This window comes from Canis aureus, chromosome 1, assembly GCF_053574225.1.
Source record: "Canis aureus isolate CA01 chromosome 1, VMU_Caureus_v.1.0, whole genome shotgun sequence".
NCBI lineage: Eukaryota > Metazoa > Chordata > Mammalia > Carnivora > Canidae > Canis > Canis aureus.
Window position 1 is genome coordinate 44,743,030 of NC_135611.1, and position 13,610 is coordinate 44,756,639.

Genomic DNA, 13,610 nt, shown 5'->3' on the forward strand with positions numbered 1-13,610 from the left:
AAAACCCCTACACTTAGAAACTCCAGGGGCACTCCTGGCTCCCTCACCCTCCCCAGGGGCTTTATACTCTTGTTCAATAAACCTTGCTTTGCTGCCTATCACTCTTCATCCAGTCCACCTCTTCATTCTTCAAAGCAGTGTGACCAAGAACCATGGGCAGTAAAAGCAAAGAAATCCTGCAACAAGCATATCAGTGGCCCTAAAAAAAATTCCTTCAGTGAAGATGTTTGCCTAACATTGGATCCCTTCTTCCTCTCTTCTCTCTGCCACAAGTTAGCACTGTGACCTCACTTAGACTCTGATTTTCTCCAGCCTCAGTGTTCTTCTGTCTCAAATCTAAGAGTTGATGCCAGATGATGTCTGAGGCTCCCACTTCACTTTATCATTCTATATTCTTGATTTCACCTAAGAAAAATTAAGCAACTTCGGCATTCAACACTATTGAATGATTCAAAACACAAGCCAAGTCAATAATAATCTGCAAAAAGGGAGTTTCTAATATTTTTTATGATTGACTAATGTGATATGGAGTGATACTCAACCTAAAACACCAACTGGTTTATTACAAATAGCAAGGAAAGATATTTTAAATTTCTTTCCAAGGCTACTAAGCAGAAGTCTCAGAAGACAATGAATAATTACCAAACTGCACAAAAAAGTATTAGTTTAGGTTCTATTTTTTCTGGTTCTAAACAGGAAAAAAATTTAAAGCTACCTTCTTGTAAAATGACTAAGAGTAATATTTTTTAAGTAACTATTCACTGAGCAACTTTGTCATGATTTCCTAGATCGGTCATGCAAAAAAAGAAAATAGGTTATTTCTTCATGGATTCCCTACCCATTTGACTGCCAGAGAGTCCTGCAACAGCCTTGTATTATGAAAGTCCAATGGCCCCAAAGCCTAAGGAAGCAAATGAGGAAAAGAATAGATTTCTGGGCAGCTCTATGTTAATTAAGAGATCTCCTATCATCAGGGGAATTTATAATCTCAATTCATATCAGGACTAGTTTTAGTATTGAATCTTTTTTTCCTCACAGCAAGCTCCAGAGCATGTTCTGGCCCCACTCTGGAACTCATGCAGTTAAAATCTCTTATTAGGTCCCAGCTAACCTGAAGCTTCCATCTGTAAGAATTATAGCATAACATACCTCTGCGGCAAGGAGCACACTCTTGTTCACCAGAGAAGAAGAAACTGAAAAGACTAAGTATATGTGGGGTAGGAACGACTGAAATTCCATATGGCCTACCAGAATAGAATACTTTCTCAGAGGGATAATCCTCCCTGATACAACACATCAATAACCAATAACAACAAGCACAGAATCCAGTTTTTTAAGTGTGGGACAAAAGAGATCCAATCCAAACCACTCCCTTAAAACAAAATAGGATGGGAAACAACTTTCCTTTTAACAGAATACCAACCAACTTTTAAAATTACAGCTTCTCTTTCAGCTAACACTCTGCCCAAGAAAGTTCTACTGGTTGCAACTCTAAAACCAATCCAAGAATTTTCTCTTCCAGGGCCCCTCACAAGTATATTCAGCCATGAAACCAGGCTTCTTACATGATGATTACCTCTTGACTTTTATCACACACATTGCTTCCAAGACATCCATGGGCAAAAATAGCCTGGCTTAGTCCTGAAGTGTGACCCAGCATTTCCCAGTCTATCAGCTGAAGGTGAACCTTAATAGGAATCTTGTATTTTCATTTGTAAAAGACACAGTTCCCATCAAGAATATTCTGCTACAATTTCATTCATTCACATTTAGACAAATACAACTAAAGAATCAGGGATCATGACATTTTCATACTTCATACCTGCAAGACATTTGGCCTATTCATCTCATCTTGTAAAGCAAATGCAACTTCTGGTGAAAGGCTGTGAATGACAAATATGTATCTGAGAGTCTAAGCTCAGGAAATCAGGAAACTAAAATTGACTGTTTTATGTATGTATTTAAAATCTTGGGATCCCTGGGTGGCGCAGTGGTTTAGCGCCTGCCTTTGGCCCAGGGCGCGATCCTGGAGACCCGGGATCGAATCCCACGTCGGGCTCCCGGTGCATGGAGCCTGCTTCTCCCTCTGCCTATGTCTCTGCCTCTCTCTCTCTCTCTGTGTGACTCTCATAAATAAATAAAAATTTAAAAAAAAAAAATAAAGAGCTAAAAATCTTTCTGGAGCACCTGGGTGGCTCAGTTGGTTAAGCTCCAACTCTAGCTTAGGTAGTGATTTCAGGGTCATGAGATCGAGGCCCACCTGGGGCTCCTCAGTCATAGAGGAGTCAGCTTGAGAGTCTCTCTCTCTCCCAATGCCCCTCCCCCCATGCTCTCTCACCCTCTCTCAAATAAATAAATAAATAAATCTTTACAAATACATAACAAAAAATAACCTTCTGATTTAAAAATCTTGAAAAAGTTTGAAGAGATCCTCTCCTTCAGAGACTCAACCATTCTGTGGAGGTTCTGCTGGAATCCTCTCTCTTCTATGGCAATAAGAGTGCCTCCCTTCACCTCCATCCTGTGCAGATTTCCAAATCACCAGAGAAACTACCAGGTAGAAAGCCAGTCCAAATATCCTCCAAGCCTAAAAGAGGTCGTCACTTAATGAGGGAGATACAAGAGAGAAGGGGACACTGGTAGGGGAATTTGTTGTAAAATAGTTGCATTACAGGGTCAGGAAAAGCTGTCAGTAAAGATATGTGTGATTGGGATATCCCCACAATAGCTTATGAAATCTAGATAGTCAGGTGACATTGAGGCAGACCTTGTGGGGATCTTGGAAGGGACAGTGGTTAGGGAGACTTGAAAGAAACTAGATCTAATGGAAAGGCCAGCATTAACTCCTACCTGTGGAAATACAGGTCTGTATCTTACCCAAGAACACCAAAACTAGATGGGCTTCATTTCCTGATGGTCTTCAGTGTTACTGAAACTGCAGTCATGGGCTGCATCATCATACAAGCCAATTCATTTCAATTTTTCAACCATCACAGACTACCCCCTCAACCCTGACAGCTTGTACATGCAAAGCCTTGACAGAAAAGAGTTTTAGAGGAGAAGAAGGATGAAATCAAGTAAATCCACCACCTTCATAGGCAAAGAACAATCCCTCATTATCTAGAAAGACATTTTAAATGAGAAAAGCCGAAAGAATCTTAAAAAATAAATGATGTGGACTTTTCTGTTGGGCAGTTCAAATTGAGAGGATCTAGATCAGGCCTTTATCAGCTCAAGGCTGGACATGTAGGCCAACTGGTTTGGTAATCTGAATTAGTGGTCACTTGGAAGGCTCTGACTGGATAATTCATGCACTGGTGTTAGTAACTCATAACAACTTAAAGACCTTTCCCTGCTAAGAATGTATTCATTTCAACCCAGATTTAACAGTGAAGAACATCGAGGACTAAGGAAATCTAGACAGTGAACTAAGCATTACTTCCAACCAGTTGTACACATTTGGGAAATAACAGAATATCTTTGGACCTCAGTTCCCTATCCATAAGGTGGTGGTGTTAGAGTAAATGGAATCTAAATTCCCACCCAGCTAAAATAGGTTTTGTGTCTGATTCTCCGCAATAAGCATTAACATTGGGTATCGGAGACAGATGAGTAAGGGCCTCCCAATCCCAGCAATACATGCCTAATGGGATGACCCAGGCTTCAGGGGCAGGAGATGATTAGATTTGAACTCAAACTTCACCTTGATGACAGATCAGTAGTGAATTTATTGACAAAGGCCAGGCAATAGAATTCTCCAAAGGGGAAAAAAATCTGTAAGAGACAGTAATTAGAGCTCAAGGCTCAGCTAAGCCATTCACTAACAGCATGGTGTGGACATACCATTGAACCATTCTGAGCCTCAGTCTCCTCAATGGATGTACTACCATCTGCCCTACCTACAGACAGCAGAAAGTCTTTGTATCAATATAAGAAAATAAACACATACACTCAGTAGATTGTAAATCAGCCACAGCTCAGAGCTTCCATGTGAAGAAGCATTTAGGATTTAGAAGGTCTTCCTATGAAAGAATAGAACAAAAACAAAAGCAAACACAAAAAGCTAGAAAAACATATTTTTAAAGATTTTATTTGTTTATTCATGAGAGACCCACAGAGAGAGAGGCAGAGACACAGAGGGAGAAGCAGGCTCCATGTAGGGAGCCCAATGTGGAACTCAATCCTGGGACTCCAGGATCACACCCTGAGCAAAAGGCAGATGCTCAATCGCTGAGCCATCACTAGAAAAACATTTTTGAGAAAGCAGCTTCCTACTTGCCCAATCCTAAAATATAGACACTAAAATATCAATCTATGACACTTCTCTAGGCTCTCCAAGCACATAGGGCAGATTTTCAATGGAAATGTTTGCATAAACAAAAAAAAAAAAAAAAAAAGGCAGCTAAACCTGAGTCTTTGTCATACTTACCCAAAGCCCCAGGGGATGTAAGACCTTCACTTTAGCCAGAGAATCACAGAATCTTTCCTTTACACCAGGAGACCAGGCACAGGCTGAAGAGTTAAGCAAACTGTAAAGCTCGGCAGAGAGAGTAATCCAATGTGCCTGAATAATCATGAAAAAAAGAGGTACAGAAGCTGGCGGTAGGAGGAAATAAAAGATATTTGACCACAGCCAAGATTGCCTGGGGAGTACTGATTGGGTTGAACAAGTAGGAAAAAAGAAAATTGTTCTTACTTGAATGGCCAGTTGGCCAGGAAGAAAAATATTAGACACCAAAGATAACTTGACCCAGGGACAAACACAAGTACGCAATATCAATGTATAATATAGTAGGACTGGAGAAAGAGCTATTCACCCCTAAATGAGGAACAAAGAGAAACTAATGGCTTTTTAAAAACTTATACCTAACCAAGATCATTTGTTTGGATCAACTCTCCATGAATTCACAGAAGAGTATAAGGAGAAAATCCAGAGACTGTTGGGCAATAATTCAATTTTAAACATGACAATAATGTAAGTGCATCTGAATAACCCCACTAGCAAGAGGAAACAAGTGGGGAACCAGGGTTAGATCAAGACTTGAAAGATAGGGGAAGCCTGGGTGGCTCAGCAGTTTAGCACCTACCTTTGGCCCAGGGCATGATCCTGGAGTCCCGAGATCGAGTCCCACATCGGGCTCCCGGCAGGGAGCCTGCTTCTCCCTCTGTCTGTGTGTGTCTCTGCCTCTCTCTGTGTCTCTCATAAATAAATAAATAAAATCTTAAAAAAAGAAAAAAGACTAGAAAGATGGGTGTTCCAATTACTCTGTGAAACAACAGTTGAAGAAAATTGAGGTCAGGGAACCTCACAAGAGAGAAGCTCGAGAGATAGCAAGGCAGAGAACCAAAAAGTAAATCAGATCAGATGCTATAGTTGACAGAAAGACTGAAGGAGAAATTTGAGAGAAAGAGAGAGAGAAGAGTGCATGAAAGTATAAGTGGTAGAAAATCCTGAGTCGTGAGGCCTACAGATAAGTGGGGTATGTGATCAACCCTGAAAGATGCTGAACCCAGGAGGATGAGTACAGAGAAAGGCCCCAGATTCTACCAAAGTGGAGTCTTTGAGAGCAATGATAACAAATATGAGCCTGTGAGGCAGAGACAGAGATACTCAATGCCCAAACTGAGTCCAGGACTGAGGGGAAGCTCTTGCTAATTTGCTCCCAATGCAAAGGCCATGGAAGTAAATGTTTAATGCAAAGTGGAAATGACCATACCCATGTCCAGAACCCTGCTGTTATAAAGAATACCAAAATGTGAAAGCAAAGCTGCCTCACAGGAAATCCCTGAGGCTTCTTGCTCTGCTTACTCACTCTTGCTTCGATAAATGCTCTGGTGCCTCTGTCCTCATGTTAGCTTGCTGGCTTTCCGGCTCACAATAGCTGGGGGGTCTGATGTTCCTCTCAAGGCAACTGATTTGTACCTAGCTTTGGAGTGTTTATGAGTGGTCACAAAATAAAACTAACTGGTACTCTTGTGCCCAGCTCAAATCTTACTTGACAATTCCCTCTTAAGTCCCCATTACCTACGCAAAAGCAGCTCTACTTGATTAATCAAGTTGAAAATCCAGCTCCAGGAAATCTCAGTAGCTTGTGTTCCAGAGTGAAATCTAGTTCTAGCTGGAAAACTTTGGCCAAGAGAGTTCAAGTTCAGATCCTTCTCTTTGACAGATGGCTGTAACTAAATCTAACCAAGAAATGGTAGTGTTAATTCATATGATATACGGAAGACGAAAAGGTAATCTCGTTCATGCTCTTGCAGTGAAACACCTGGAAAATATTAGGTATTCAGTAGGCATGTGGTGAATGTTGAATATTCAAAAATGGGCTCCCATCACATTATATGATTAACATTTATATTCACTAGTGAGAATAATTATTTGCCTTTTCTTTTTGTCAGAGTGGCAAGAGAGTTTGGGGTTTACGGTTCAACGAGGAACCAGAAAATAAGGCTTTTAGCAAAATTTGCTTCAAGAATTCAACAGGTTGAAAGAACCAGTTGTTATAATAGACCTGTAATTTAAGTGAATTAATAAAATGTTCTTGTTGCAATCGTTAATTTGCTTAAAAAGCAGAATCTGCAAACACGTTCAAGAAATTAATGAGACTACATATGGTCACGAGACTATAAAAACTATTGCAAACTTCCCTAATGCTATGCTTGCTCTGAGGTATCCAAACAGAATAATCATAAATAAATAGTCTAAATTTAATAAATTATGTATTTAATAATTTAATAATTAATTAATTAATTAATTAAATAAAATGAGACCTACTATAAGTTCAGCCAAGTGAGTTGTGACATGTGGTACTGAATTGCATTCTATAGAAGTGAACAATGTCAAACTGAAGTTCCTGGGAAATATTTTGAGTCAGCTTCATTTCTCTCTTTTCTGAGAGGTCTGTATTTTCCTATTTTAAACCAAGGTCTAATATCAATATAATATTTGCCCATGAATGGTTAAATGTTCTATTTCTCTCTGACATTAGAGATCAGTACACAAGACTTAAGAAAGCATTTTTCTTCACAATAGGGAAAAAAAGAACTACCTTATTCAAATCTGAAATAGAATTTCACAAATTTCTGTTGAGCATTTTTTTTTTAAGATTTTATTTATTTATTCATAAGAGGCACAGAGAGAGAGAGAGAGGCAGAGACATAGGCAGAGGGAGAAGCGGACTCCATGCAGGGAGCCCGATGTGGGACTTGATCTCAGGTATCCAGGATCAGGCCCTGGGCCAAAAGCAGCACTAAACTGCTGAGCCACCTGGACTGCCCTCTGTTGAGCATTTTGAAACAGATTATATAAAATGAATAACAAGTCCAAAGAAAATTGAATATGGATCAATTAAAAGAGGAAGAAAAAAAAAACAGGCCCTCTGGGTGCACAGTCCGTCGAGCTTCCAACTCTTGGTTTCAGCTCAGGTCATGATCTCAGGGTCATGAGATCAAGCCCCCCATTGGGCTCTATGCTCAGCACAGAGTCTGGTAGAGATTCTCTCTCCCTTTGCCCCTCCCTTGCCTCTCCCTCTCTCTCTCTCTCTCTCTCTCAAATAAATAAATAAAATCTTTTTACAAACAAAAGGGGAATCAAAAATTTATTTTTAGTTTTGGGCAGATTAAATGACTCACACAATGATGTTTTCCTGCTAAAAGAATGTTGTTCTGCTAGAGGCGATTATGGTAATAAGAATTAGGGTAATTTAAACTCCATTGAAAAGGGGATTTAAGAGATTCTTATGTTGCAGAGAAACCCAAGAATATGCTTGAAATCCTGGCTATTTATGCTGTCATTAAAATAGCTTGGTGGGTACCAAATTAATTTTATGTGTCTGAGGACTGATTAAGCCACTATAATGACCTGATGGCTCATTGATTAGGGAGTTTCCATTTGCTATCTACTTAAGGTTTTAGATTTTATATTTGGACCAAAGCATCATCACGTTGCATTATTTTCCATGTCAGAATATTTAACCTTCTCTTCCAACATACAACTTGAGGAAGTAAATATCCTCCCAAGTAGACACAAATGTTCCATATCCAACAAATGACCACATTGGTACAATAATCTGGAATCCCTAGCTAGATGCAATTTATAAAAAGATGCCCTTTTAGAGATTTCACAATAGCCTGATTTTCATTTTGTAAATGTGTTTCATTGTTTAGTGTCTTTATTCATTCCCATTCAATGATGAAGTGACTCTACTGTTTAAGGCCCAATGCCACAGGTTAAAGTCAGAGAAATGAGTCATGCTGGATTTGGTCCCTAGAAATGTTTGCCAGCAATACAGATGAGCTTATCACTAGCACTTAAAATGACTTTTATTCTTTCCTCTTGTATGGTTTCTAGGGCTGTAGTAGCAAAATACTATAAACTGAGTGGCTCAAAACAACAGGAATTTATGCTCTCATAGTTCTGGAGATCAGAAGTCAGAAATCAAAATGTCTGCAGGGCCATGCTCCCTCTGAAACCATAGGGGAGAATCCTTCCCTGCCTTTCCCTAGATTTCTGGTGCCGGGTGGCAATTCCTTGGCATTCTTTGGCTTACAGCTATATAATTCCAATCTCTGTCTTTATCATAACATGGTGTCTGTGTGTCTGTCTTTACAGGGCTACCTTCTAATAAAGACACCAGACATATTGGATTAGGGGTCCAATCCATCATGACCTCACCTTAATTCAACTAATGACATCCACAACTACTTTATTTTCAAATAAGGTCACATTCTGAAGTACTGAGTGTTGGGACTTCCACATATGTTTATTGGGGAGGGATGCACAATTCAGCCCATGAGACTTTTAATCCTTTTCTGCCAGTAATGCTCTTGTATGCCAAAGGAGTCTCTGCATAGTAAGAAACTGGAAAAGGAGCAAAGATAGAAGGCCCCCTTGGTTTACAGCACTTTTACTTTCTTCCACAGCAGAAAACGTACTGCTTAGGAATTTTTTTCTCTGCTTTTATAGATGAGAAGACTTATGTGTAGAGAAGTGAAATGCTTTGCTTGGTAGCACTCAATTGTCATATGTCACAGGCAACCCAGATCTCCTAAGCCCTTGTCCTATACTGCTCCTGCTAATACATAAAGCCTAATCAAAAGCCCCATCAATATGTTGTCCATAGACATTCAAAATGCAAATTGGATATTTTCAGATGGGTAAGTTATCATTATAAAAGAGCCACAAGGAAGATGCTTCAGTGCTGAAATTGTTGTGTGCCTTGACGGGGGTTGCAGACTACCCAAGGATGGTCCTGAGAGCCATGAATGCTACCAGCCACCAGGTCCCTTTCTTCCTCTCTGGTTGAGTAGCAGTCCCAATATAATCCCACCAGACCACCTAAAATGTAGGCTACCGTGACAACCATATGTGCTATTTTATAGGGCATGGGCAGTTCCCTGAAGAAAAAAGAAAAAGTCCTTTGCACTCCCCCTCAGTCGGGAAATGGAGAGGAATTTCACTTAAGGAGATTTCAAGGTGGACAATGCATCTGTTCAGACCCATTCTTTGCCCTCTCATTTTTGGCCTCAAACCACTGGCTTATGTAAGAAAATCTCTAAGGTGAATGAAAACAACATAGGACCCTGTAACACAGTGGTCAGGCCACAGGGGAGACACATGAAGATCTGGGTTTGAATCCCATCTCTATCCTGGGGATTTAGAAAGGGGACTTTCCTCTCTGGCCTTTGGGTTTAGGGAGAGGACGAGTCTTATTTCCTGGGATTGTGTTGAGAAGTGACTGAAATTGTTCATGTAAAAGTGCTGGTTATGGTGCCTGGAAGTGTTCAGTAATATCGTGGGTATTTATTCAGTGCTGCACACATGCAGCATTCCAAAAATGCTACACACTCTCTACCCAAAAGCCAATTTTGCTATTTCTAGTTCAAGTCATATTCCACACTGGGCTATTTGGGCAGTAGGTATCTTGTCTGTTAGACTAATTCTTTCCTTAGCTTGCTCTCGCTAATGTATTCAGACATTTTTGAAAGAGCTTAGCCACATTCTAGTAATTTGGGGGTGAATTTAAACTGGCTAAATTCACTTTTCATCTACTGTTTTCAAAAGCTGTTTAGTTTGGGAAGCCTGTTTTTCGTCTTTTGCCCCTTTGGCAAATGTCTCTCACATGATCATTTCTAAGACAAAGGAGAGTAGCTCAACACCTGGGAGACCAAGTGTTTGATTCCAAGTTAGTCTCTGATCAGGGACTCCTCCATAGTGACAAGCTGGCACTGGCACCATGACATGGGATGGCCAATCCCAACAACAAGAATTATTTCTTGACTTCACAAAAATGTTTTGCCAATCTCTCCCAAGATGATAAAGTGTTAATATGCTTGAAAAAAATTATTACTCTTATGCTGGAAACTCTAAACATAATTTAGAACTATTAACTATGGAATTAACTGTTGAACTTGCTAGAAAGTCATCCAGGTTGAGAGGCAGTTATAAATCATCTAGAGGAACTAACCCATTTTTTAACGTGATTCTAGGGACTAATTAGACCAGTCAGCCCCAAGTGGGATCGTATTTGTTTATTTCCACTTTAGAGTTATCACATGATTCCATACTAGTCTTACTCTCAAAAGAAATCCCTGTATGAACATTAAATCACATAAATGTGTCATTTCTTAGATTGCAATGAACCACAAACATTAGCACACTATAAGAAGCCACTTTTATTTTATTTCTGGTGAAAGATTAAAAGAGGGTAAAATATTTGTTCCTTTATTTTAATTCAACATTTATTTTGTATTCAGATTATTGAGGTAATCCAGATAATGCTTCACTAATGGAAAATTTAGAAAAAAAAATAAAAAAGTGCGGAGACAAATATAACTATCAGCTATAAATCCACTAATTATATAGTAACATTTTAACACATTTACCTCAACCTTGCTTCTCTACCATATTTTTACATAATTGAAACAGTTGTGCTTCTGCTTTTTTACTTAACATTAATAAATAACAATTTATGGAAATAAACATCATTGTACTGATAGTATTCCTTTATATAGATACACTGCATGTGCTTAACTTAATCCTGATAACTAGGCTTGTAACATTTCTTTGTAGTAGGTAATTCTTTAAAAGAATCATGCTTATTTATGTAATTTAGGAAATATTGAAAAGCATAAAAAATATAAATTGGTGGTTAAATTTTTAAATGTGGCTATGATGTTGAAAATACATTGACAACTGTCATTTAGTGAGGATCCATGAAGTAGCAGAGCCTGTGCAATCAGGTTTGTGATCTTCACACACAGCCCAAAAGCTCAGAGTATTATAATCAGCACTTTACATGTCCAGAGGTCATAGCTTTTGAACAGATGGATCCGACCCCAAGTTTACATTTTCTCCTGGCTATGTCATATTGCTGTCCCATAATCCCCTGAACTCCACCACCACATCTACCACCACTGCTGCCACCATTACCTCTACCATCACCACCATCTCCACCGTCTTCACCACTACTTCTACCACTTCCACCATCACCTCCACCACCAGCTCCAACTCTATACCATCACCTCCATCACCACTATATCATTCATCCACTCAACGAAAATTGATGGAGAGCATACTATGCGGCAGACACTATTTTGAGCCCTCAGGGTATCAGAATTCCCTCATTTGCATGATTTTTTTCAACACCAAGAGCTCATGGTTTAGGATTTTCTTAATTTCCACATATTGTTTGCCCTATGAAACATGCTCGCAAATTGTCAACCTGTGTTGGCATTACCAGTTCCCACAACCTAGTCTCCACGCTGGATGAAAAGCAGAAGTTAGCTGTTCAAGAAGGATACCCATGTCAAAAGGAAAGTCTCAGGCAATAGTCATGAAGTAATAGCTTATCTCTTATTGCCACAGAAAACTACCACAGGAAAGAACTTCCTATTTCCAGACTCAGCTGATGTACACATTTGCTTAACGCAGCTTGCCTGCAATAGTTTACACACAGACCCTCCCCAGAAAAGACACTTGATATAGAAGGAAAGGAAAGGAAGAAAATGGAAAAAAATCAATTGAAGAATGAGTACCTCAACAAATACATACACTGAAGTCTCTATCCTCCATACTTGCACAAAAGAAACCCATAGTCTTTCTGTTCCTATTTTCTATGTAAAATAATTTGTGGTGGAGGAATCAGACTCTATATATGACTGTGCCCTGCCTAGGACAGTAGTAGGAACACATCGGCCTCTTGCAGAAAAATAAAATCCAAAATGACAGCCAAAGATGCCTTGGTGGGTGGTAACTCGGACTCTTACAAGTAAAGTTCTTTCACATATACACAAAGAAAACCACATATTCACATATACCAGATGTCCTTGGTAAAAAACCTCAGGACCAACATTACCTAAGTTGTCATTTATATACAGGTATTATTTCAAGCCTGTGGCTTTTACCTAAAAGTAAAATCCCCTCCAGCTGCCTACATACAAAGAAGACTCCTCCACAAATAACACAGCTTCTCAAAAGAGGGCAGCCACAGAGCATTTCCTCCAAGCAAATTCCTCAGGACCCAAACAAATGCTAAATTGTGCCTTTCTAAATCAAACCCATGGTCTGTGGTCCAAGTGACTGTCAATACAACATCCATTCAAGAAACAGAAAAGCAGAATGAGCATCCAACCATTCTCTAAGGGAATTAAAGAGTAATTTTAACACTGGACTTCCCAGCAGCAGATTCATGAAGAGCTGAGCAAATATCGTGTCGTATCCCAAGAGTCACATTTAAAAACTCATCACCATTCTGAAAGAGAGAGTGCTAACGTATCAATTACTTTGTCATCTTGATAAGCCAGGCAATGACTGATACATCAGCCAAGGAGTGATTTTACTTACATGCAAGGGAAAGAGAGTAAATCCAAGAGCTGACTGGTTATCCCTGAATTCAGAAAACTCATAATCCACTGAGGAAAAGGCTGAGGATTCCACCCCAAGCAGCAACAGCTCTGGAGGCTCAGTCTACACAGGACTACAATTAGAAGCTGAGCAGAGACTGAAGCTCTTTCGAAAGAAGAGGAAGTGTCATCTCTACTTCCTCAATTTTCTTGTTCTTTCCTCTTATCATTATCTGTGTCCCTTCCTCGATTCCCAAATCCAGGGCACTATGCACGCAAAGCATGCGCGGCCTGTCTGCCTGACTCCACTTATCCCCAAGCACTACCCAATGTCTTCAGTTCCAGGACACATGTACAAAACATCACCCAGTTTTGCTTTCCTGTTTTGGAAGCAAAGATGTTTATTTACAGGCGGAGGGTGGGAACATTTGCAGAGCTGTTCTCAGTATGTTCACTGGAGATGCCGCTCCTTAATCATCCACCTCTTTTAGGCTCAAACTTGCTTCAAATTTCTCTCTTTCCTCTTCTCCTAATAGTTTATAAGGATCCTCTAAATAGAGAGCAAAAGCCTTTTAGTGTAAAAATAAGTCTGAGCCTGCTCCTGTTTGGCAGCACAAATCATAAATTCTCAATAGCAAAACTCGTCTTTCCCACACCAGGCAAGGAAATGACATGCTGAGAGTGAGAGAGAATTTGAACTCCTCACCAATACATTTCCAGGCCTCACACCTCTCCTTTCCAGCAGTAGCATCTTGTTTCTTTAGACC

At 39.7% G+C, this 13,610-nt stretch overlaps 1 protein-coding gene across 12 annotated transcripts in view; it reads right to left on the reverse strand.

The window, feature by feature from the left end:
- The window catches only part of IPCEF1 (interaction protein for cytohesin exchange factors 1), a 174,832-nt gene extending 161,703 nt beyond the window's left edge, over positions 1-13,129 (reverse strand). For 4 of the 12 annotated variants that reach the window (XM_077897731.1, XM_077897696.1, XM_077897708.1 and 1 more), the window contains exon 1: positions 12,845-13,129. The gene's annotated coding sequence lies outside the window, so the exon portion shown is untranslated. Of the gene's footprint in view, positions 1-4,429; positions 4,594-5,087; positions 5,198-5,813; positions 5,894-12,844 lie in introns of those variants that run through there. The other 8 variants (XM_077897739.1, XM_077897701.1, XM_077897716.1 and 5 more) reach the window with 4 other exon arrangements.
- Between the last annotated feature and the right edge of the window lie 481 nt (positions 13,130-13,610).